Here is an 8,828-nt window from a genome sequence, read left to right on the forward strand (position 1 = left end):
TTGTTTAACTCATCTAGATTACCCTGGAAAATACAAAATATGTCATCAAAAAATCTATAATATTTCAGAATTCGTGGGAGGTACACATTCTTATCAGGGTTAAAAACAAAGTTCTCCTCAAAATAGGAGGTTTGCAAATAAAAATCCCCGTCAAAGCAGAAATTGTTGTATTCCATTGATAGTCTGATCCCGGTTTTGTAGAAAATGATTTAAGGCCTCTAGACCCTCAGAGTGAGGTATATTGGTGTAGAGGCTAGTGACATCTAGAGTCAACAGAAATGTGTTAGCAGGAAGGTCAGTTACAGAGGAGAGTTTATTTATAAAGTCAGTAGAATCCTTAATATAGGCCGGTAAGGCTTGGACAAAAGGTTTAATGAAAAAATCGACAAAAGCCGATAAAGGAGATAACAGTGAATCCGTTTGTGCCACAATAGGGCGTCCAGGAGGATTCATAAGGGAATTCAATAGGCAAACTTCGCTGTTGAAAAATAGCAGATCTACAAAGCTCATAGCGTGGCACCGAGTGCCGCGCTACAAGCTTGTAGGTCTGCTATTTTTGAAAAATCGTGAAAATGTGGTGGAAATCTTTGAATATTCTTTCAGAGCGAACGTTTTTAACTCAAATCTTTGCTTTTGAGGGGGTCCCTGGAACAACATATTTTCAGATGGGCGTCGGCGGCCAATTACAGATAATTTTTGGGATCCTTGACATGAAAATGTTTGAGATCGACTGACAGAAACATGAGGTTTTTCAGAAAACTGTCATGATTTAGAAGACATTTTTAGAATCGTCCTCAGGTTTAAATGGGTTAAAGGACCACTTCATCACTTTTCAACCTAGGTCCTCACTAATAATCATGATAAAATAAATGGCACCATTTCTTCTACTCTGTCTGTGTCTCATAGTGGGAGGGTTGTGGGCAGTTCAGAAACCCGTCCACCAGTGACATCATCGATGGGGAATCCAAGCTAATAGAAACTGCAGACTTTCTAGGAGAGACCTGCTTTCTAGTCCTGAAAAGTTGCAATGCGAAAATGGAAGCCATCGTTCTCACGATAATAAAAATCTAAACATCTCCCTCCCCACCTCTCTCCTGGTGTTATGATTGTTGGTGGCGGTTACTACCATTACTACTACTAATACTATCGATTAACATTATTTGCTATTAGTTTTTCCCCCCCCTTTTTTTTAGCCTTTCAGTTTTTTCTTTTTGTTTTTTCTTGTATCTTTCGTTTTCTGTGTATTTGTGTACTATTAGTGTTATTTTTTGTATCCATTTCTGTGTATATATAATCGATCTTTGTATCTATGTTTGCTGTTTGTGGACGGGGGGAGGGGGGAGGGGGGTGGGGTATTTAAACGGGGGGAGGTGAGTGGGGTATAAAAACTGAACTGTTTTGACTGAACTGCTTGTCTGTAGTAACCTGTAAAAAGGAATAAAAACAAAGTAAACACAAAAATCTAAACATCTTTGTGAAAAAGTATTGTTTAAAAAGAAATCTGCCTAACGACGATGTCACTGGTGGACGGGTTTCTCTGGGGGCGGGCTGGTTTTAAGATATTTTGGAGGCAATTTAATCTGACAGTGGAGAGACAGGAAATGTGGAGGAGGATGACATTCAGAAGATGGTCTAGCCGGCTGGGAATAGAACCAGGGACTCACTGATGAGAGCATGTGCCATAGTGTTGATTTTGTTGACTAATACTATGACAAAACAATGTTCGTCGGCTACCGTTTTTCACTGATGAAAACTAAATGGAAACTAAATGAATGATGACTAAAACTAAGACTAAATATGTTGATAATTTCGTCAACAAATAAAAACTAGACTAAAATGTTAGGAAGGGACTAGTGGACAAGAGATCCAGTATGTAAAAACACAAGTCTTATCCTGCAACGTGTTGTGAGCTTGTAGATCTGCTATTTTCAGCAAGGGGAACACTGTCTGATATAGGCGGGTGCATGGGGAGGGGGGACAGTGAATATTTCAATATAACAACAAACTGAAAGGAAGAGCAGAATTGCATCAGTCAAACAGAACACATTGTGTGTGACAGCCATGAGCTGGGGGGCTGCTGACCCAAATTCTCCCGTTTCTCCTGGTTTTGCTGAGGGCTGGAGGAGGTGCGAGGGAGCTGTAAATTAGGCCCGGCACACAAACAAAAACACTACAGATGACTAGGACAGTAAGGACACCTTGCATCACAACATCAGAGTTCAGTGTGGACTGGGACAATCTCGAGGGGCGCGGTGCTATAAAAATGGTTCCGCAAATATTGGGACGCTTGTTCAATTGCTATTCCAAACAAATTTAAAGGACAACTTTGTTTTTGTTTTTTTCAACCAAGGTTCAAGTTTTAGGTGGTTATGACTATGAGTGTTCCATTTTTTTCATGTGTTGCTTTCTTTCGTTTTAACGGGCATTCAAACAAGTGGCTATAGAGCACCGAAGTCTGACGTCACTTTCAGTAGAGGGCACCAACACACAGGTTTATAGGTTTTTTATTTGTATTGAAATCTCCATAGGGCGATTTTATGTCGCTTCATATAAGAACTGTGTTTGAAAAATAAACCGACCACCCCGGCGTTTCTGTCAGGGGAGTGGCTGTGCGTCGTTAATGATGTCCATTCATATTTGATACAGCCAGTTTCTAGAGAAAATGGAATTAATGTGACCGCAAAAGCCTTGAAACTACATATGATGTCGCTGAGCATATACGTCACGCCCAGCTGTCAACATATTGCGTTCCTGAGATTCCTCGTTGACGTAAGCTCAGCTGGTGGTGACTCGACTCGTACTAACCACGATACATTATATATCAATAAAATAAAAATAAAAATAAACGTAATTAACGTTCAGTTTCTGTTGTGCGACGGGCTGCGGGCAGAAGCAGCCTACCCGGAAATGTAGTCTCTGGGTTGTTTGGCTCGTTTCTAACGCTTATTTTGTTACTCTTTGGGTATATTTGTACATTTCCACCTTCAGTCGATGCTTCATATCCATATGAGTGAAAAGGCCGGGGTGATCGGTTTATTTTTCAAACACAGTTCTTATATGAAGCGACATAAAATCGCCCTATGGAGATTTCAATACAAATAAAAAACCTATAAACCTGTGTGTTGGTGCACTCTACTGAAAGTGACGTCAGGACTTCGGTGCTCTATATTTCTTTATTTACAAAATTGTACGTATTATTTACTATAGTCCTGCTAGACCCCAGGAAATTACATCTGGCCACTGACAGTAGTTGTTTTCCGTGTGTCTGAACGAACAACTGACTAATAGGGGGCGGCCACAGTGTGTGTCGTAGGCTTCATATGTAATGTCAGTTTGTCACCTCCCCCTTCACATTCAATAGATCCAGTGATATTTTGTGGCCAGATGTAATTTCCTGGGGTCCAGTATAGGGCTATAGTAAATAATAAAAATAAAATGTTATATTAAAGAAAATGAATCACTAAAATCGTTAAAACAAAAGAAAGCAACAAATGAAAAAAGAATGTCATCTTTTACTTTGTCTAATAACAACCCAAAACATGAACCTTGGTTGAAAAAAACAAAAACAAAGTTTAAATATTTGGATCATTATGGTTCATTATTTTATATTAATTGATTGCACAGCTACATCACTTGTATGCACAGCTGGCATGGGAGCATTGCAACATGCTCCCATGTTGATCTGGCTGCTCGTGGGTGTTTTGAGGACCCCCATGTTTCCTGCTGCCTTCATGTAGAACAAATGTTAAACAAAGAACAGTCCATTACAGAGCAATGGTGGCATGGAACTCTTTACCTATGTTGTTTGTTTATGAGGATAACTATATGAGTTTTAAGAAGAAGCTGAAGTTGTTTTTGTTCACTCAAGAGATGTGAAGGAGATGCATATGAGCTATATATATCCCATTATAATGTATATTTACTTCACTATCAATGTTGAAGATTTGATTGTACTGTGGAGCTAGCTATCAAATGTAGTAGACGGATCATGAGTTGTTTTGTGTTGTATTGTTGTGTTGGATGAATGTTGTATGTGAATGTATGTAATAATATGGAAGAAATGTTTTGATGATATGTTTAAAGGCGTAGTGAAACGGAAATGGTGGACATTTTATTTTGAAGTTTCAGACGGTCTCAAGTTGAAACACCGCTATGAAGTTTCTGAACCAGTCAGAGCGTCGCATCCCTTCAGGGGATGGGACGGTAGCTAGGGACGGGTAGCTATGCTACGCAGGACAGCGTGTGGATGTTTGTTTAAAAATCAGATAGTCGGCCAGCTTTACCAGTTTACTCTTAATGTGGCTTATTTCTACCCTATAATGTTTTCAGATAAATTTTTTAGCGTGATGATTAAGTTGAAACCGAGTAATACACTCTCTGGATGTTATATTGAATGGGAATAAAAACGGAAGATTTCTGTAATCAGTAGCAGCTGTGCAGCCTGTGCTGGACGGATGCGGAGATATGGGGAATTAAACTGGTGAGCTTCATTTTTATTGGCTTTTATCGATGTGGGCTTCGACACGTCATCACGCAACACGTTTTAGTTTTCAGGAAGTAATACAAAATATTTTTTATGGACTTTTGATATAAAAACACACAAAAATGAGAATGTTCCCATTTTTTTGGCATCCATTGTTAGGTATGCCCATATGATGACCACGGAGATGGTCTAAAAGTTTCAGTTTCATTTCACTACACCTTTAAGACCCCAGGAAGAGTAGCTGCTGTGACTCACAGTAAGCTAATGGGGATCTAATAAATACATTAAATGTCATCTCAAACACAGTCAGTCAGCTTGCCTGGATTCTTAGGAAAGTGACAATGATCTCATTAGGGTGAAAACTGATTGCACAATGACATTCAGCCCCCCAATGCATCATCAGCTAAATATAGGTTGTCACACTGGCCAAGATGTGGAGGACTCACACACATCACTGGCCAAGATGTGGAGGACTCACACACATCGCCAAAGCCATGCACTCGCCAGTTGCTAGCAATTGAAATGAAATGAAATGATTACTATATTTACCCAGGGTATCTGGGCTAAGCTCAAGAACTTGTTTCCAGCCAGGCCCTGCTCATAGAACATTTCATGGTAGTGGTTCAATGCCTTGTTCAAGGGCACTTCAGCGGTGGTAATTTTAACGTGTCGGACCGCTGATTCGAACTGGCGACCTTCCGGTATCAAGACCGCTCCGCAATCCGTTCGGCCACCGCTGCCACTAATTCAGTACCTTAGAACAGAGGTTCCCAACCACTGGTGGTACTTTAGCCCCTCTCTAGTGGTACACAGAGGAGTCGCCCCAAAAAAGGAGGGAAAAAAAGACAAAAGTGGAATGAAATATGTGTATATTACTACTAGTTCTTCTGACCAAGCAATTGGTTGAAATAGCTAAGCTATCCAGCCGTGTTGAAATGAGCATGACAGCACACTTAGCCGTTAATAGAAGATTTGAGAACGGATTAATCACATTTGAAATATCATCAGGTGTGCTGATTAGTGATTTAATTATTAAATCACTAATCGGCACAACGACAATGATATGACCAGGAATAATGCTACTGCTCTGAGAAAACTGTCTATTAAATTTTAATAGACAGTTTTGTCAGAGCAGTAGCATTATTGGCTTAGGAATGGAATAAAAAGGCAGGAATACACTCCTGTATATTATGTCAGTTATTATGGTGGTACTTGGAGAGCCAATTATTTTCTGAGGTGGTCCTTCAGTATAAAAAGGTTGGGAGCCTTAGAAGATATTCTCATTACATAGAAAGTGAGAAACAGCTAAAAGAGAAAAACATCTAGGCCTAATTAATGAAAAAAAGAATAAAATACAAATCCCACTGAAGTGAGGGGCAGTCTTAACCATACATCATCTCATTCAGGCCAATCACAATTTGCGTCCTAACCTTCGTCTTCGATGTTTGTGTTTACACAAACACTCAAAGCTGGCCATTCATTGTCAATGGCATTCAATGTTTGTGTTAACACACAATGTCCGTGTGCGCACAAACCCTCAAAGCTGTACATAGGAGGGGCTAGCGCCCCTCAAAAAATAAGAATAAAGGTTTTCAGATAGAATTTAAGTCTAGTTGTCAACAGAGAGATTTTTACGTTCTACACTATTTTATCACCCAATGTTACATACAGCCTTAACTAGAGCTGGGCGATATGACCAGGAATAGGATTATTTAGCTTTTGCCTCGATTATGATTAATAATGAACGATTATAAAGTAATAAAAACATTAAATAGTGAAAATAGCACTGTACAAGCTACAGGATTAATCTACAGGGTACAGGTTAATCTATCAGACTGATTGATTTAGTCAATTATTAAAAGAAAATCCATATCCATTACAACTTTTTGATGTTGAATACAAAGAAAAAAAAGCTTTAAGTCAAGTCAGTTATTGGTTCTAAATGTCAGTTTTGATAGATTTCTGGTAATAATTAAATGCCTAGCCCTATAGAAGAGTGAATTAGTTCCAATAAGTTCAACTCACTATTGTGCTCTCTATAGTAAAGGTTCGCAAACACTAAACACCCATGTACTGTACATTATCCTAGTGGGACTGACAGATGTACTGTACATCAACCTAGTGGGACTGACAGATTTATAGACACATGTACTGTAACTGTACTGTACATTATTATCCCAGTGGGACTAACAGATTCATAGACAAGGCACCAGGGACAGATACAGGCAATAGGCAGTTCATCAATCGCGCTGACTGCACCCAGGCTGCGTTTCAAAACATCCATTGTACTTTGACCTAAATCCAAACAGCAGGCTTTTGACATGGCATCAGAAGCCTCTCTTTGCAGCTAGAGGAAAGACTAGCTCTGGTCCATAACCTTACTGGTTATGGCCCAGAGCTAGGGGAAAGACTAGCTCTGGTCCATAACCTTACTGGTTATGGCCCAGAGCTAGGGGAAAGACTAGCTCTGGTCCATAGCCTTACTGGTTATGGACCAGAGCTAGGGGAAAGACTAGCTCTGGTCCATAACCTTACTGGTTATGGACCAGAGCTAGGGGAAAGACTAGCTCTGGTCCATAACCTTACTGGTTATGGCCCAGAGCTAGGGGAAAGACTAGCTCTGGTCCATAACCTTACTGGTTATGGCCCAGAGCTAGGGGAAAGACTAGCTCTGGTCCATAACCTTACTGGTTATGGCCCAGAGCTAGGGGAAAGAGTAGCTCTGGTCCATAGCCTTACTGCACAATCATAGAAGCATTGATTGATTGATTGAAATATGTATTAACAGTTTGCAGAATTACAGTACTACATTTCAAGCACAAACTCAATACAAAGGCTGTTAACTGTGAGTGGACGACCCAATACAACATTACACTTGTTTACAAGAGGGTCCACCTTGTTCAATTCATCAAAACATTTAGAGACTTACAAATAGACACTTCTATATAGCCAAAGAACAGAACAGGAATTCATCATAAAAGGAGGTAAAAAGGGAAAAGAAACATATAGAGTGAGGGGAAAAAGGGGTGGGGGGAGGCTATGGCCCGGAGCTAGGGGAAAGACCTGTGAGGCTGACATATGATGAAGCATCAATGATTATTAGGTCATGATGCAGAGATGAATAACATGGTTGCAGACCAGACGGTGCTCAGAGTAAACGTACCAACAACAACAAAAACACGTTGAATTGCTTATCTTTCCTTAACGGTTTGCTTGATAACAGAACTTGAGTATAAAGATGGAAAGGAGATTCACAGTTTCGCTCAAAGTGATAACAGATAGAAGTAACATTATTTTCTTCCAATCAAGTTATATAAATAATCCCTGGACATAAACGGTAAAGCTTCATGTGATTGCATTGTGGTTTGTGATTACAAAAACATACATACACCTGGAAACATTACTGTATTTCTATGAAAAAATAAATATCAGTAGGCTACTTTGTGTGTAACTTAAATATTGTTTTCTATGCGTAGAAGCTTTAGCGTAAATGGACGAAGACTGCACTGAATGAATGAAGTGTGTTCATCATTACATTACATTTATTTCCGACACCATCATCATGCTGCTCCTTCCCTTCCTTACCTCCTCTGCAGTTGTTGGATGATCTGAACGGGCTGCGGTTGTTTGAATCCAAGCATCAATTTAGCCGATTACTTCTTCTTGTCGACAGATACCAAGCCAGGGTGAAGATCCGAGTGTCCAATCTAGCCAAAGCAATCATTAACGCCGACGCCAGTTAAGCTATACATCTATATTCTTCTGCATTGTTATTCTTTTTTTTATACCCAGATATTAAGCTCCCTTATATTGCAAGTATATAGTGACAGTTAAACGAAATGCTAACTAGCTAGCCTGCCGTTGGCTTGTTCCCAGCCCCTCTTCTCTTGCCCCCGTACGTAAACTCAGAATAAGGCGAGGTTAAAAAACAAAACAAAAACACAACAATACGATTAGGAGGAGGAATTATTGATCCATGATTTCCTTCAAACAAAACATCATGTCGTCACCGAGAGACCGTCCACCTGCCGCTGCGGTTCCCCATCCATCCCTGCTCCATAGCTGCTGAAAGCCTAGAATAACGACTGTAGTGTATGCACCGTTATCTTATCCACATCAGCAGCCAGCAGCCCACACACAGTAGGCTAGTAGTATGAGACCAGCCAGGCAAAAAAAAATCACACCCGTGTGAACTGAGTGATGCAACTCCACCTGCCTCTAGTGCAACACTTAGAACACTATCTCTCTCTGTTTATGGCACAACAGCGCCACTTCTGCCCCTACTGGTACTCTAAACATAGTCCCATAGGGACATTGCTGTTCCTTGGACCACTCAAAAAACACT

General features: G+C 40.1%; 1 protein-coding gene across 1 annotated transcript in view; it reads right to left on the minus strand.

The window, feature by feature from the left end:
- The window catches only part of LOC306936458 (transmembrane protein 184B-like), a 28,592-nt gene extending 20,008 nt beyond the window's left edge, over window positions 1-8,584 (minus strand). The window contains exon 1 of the mRNA XM_079519951.1: window positions 8,069-8,584. The gene's annotated coding sequence lies outside the window, so the exon portion shown is untranslated. The remainder of the gene's footprint in view (window positions 1-8,068) is intronic.
- Between the last annotated feature and the right edge of the window lie 244 nt (window positions 8,585-8,828).

This window comes from Electrona antarctica, assembly GCF_951216825.1.
Source record: "Electrona antarctica genome assembly, chromosome: 14".
In the NCBI taxonomy this organism is placed as follows: domain Eukaryota; kingdom Metazoa; phylum Chordata; class Actinopteri; order Myctophiformes; family Myctophidae; genus Electrona; species Electrona antarctica.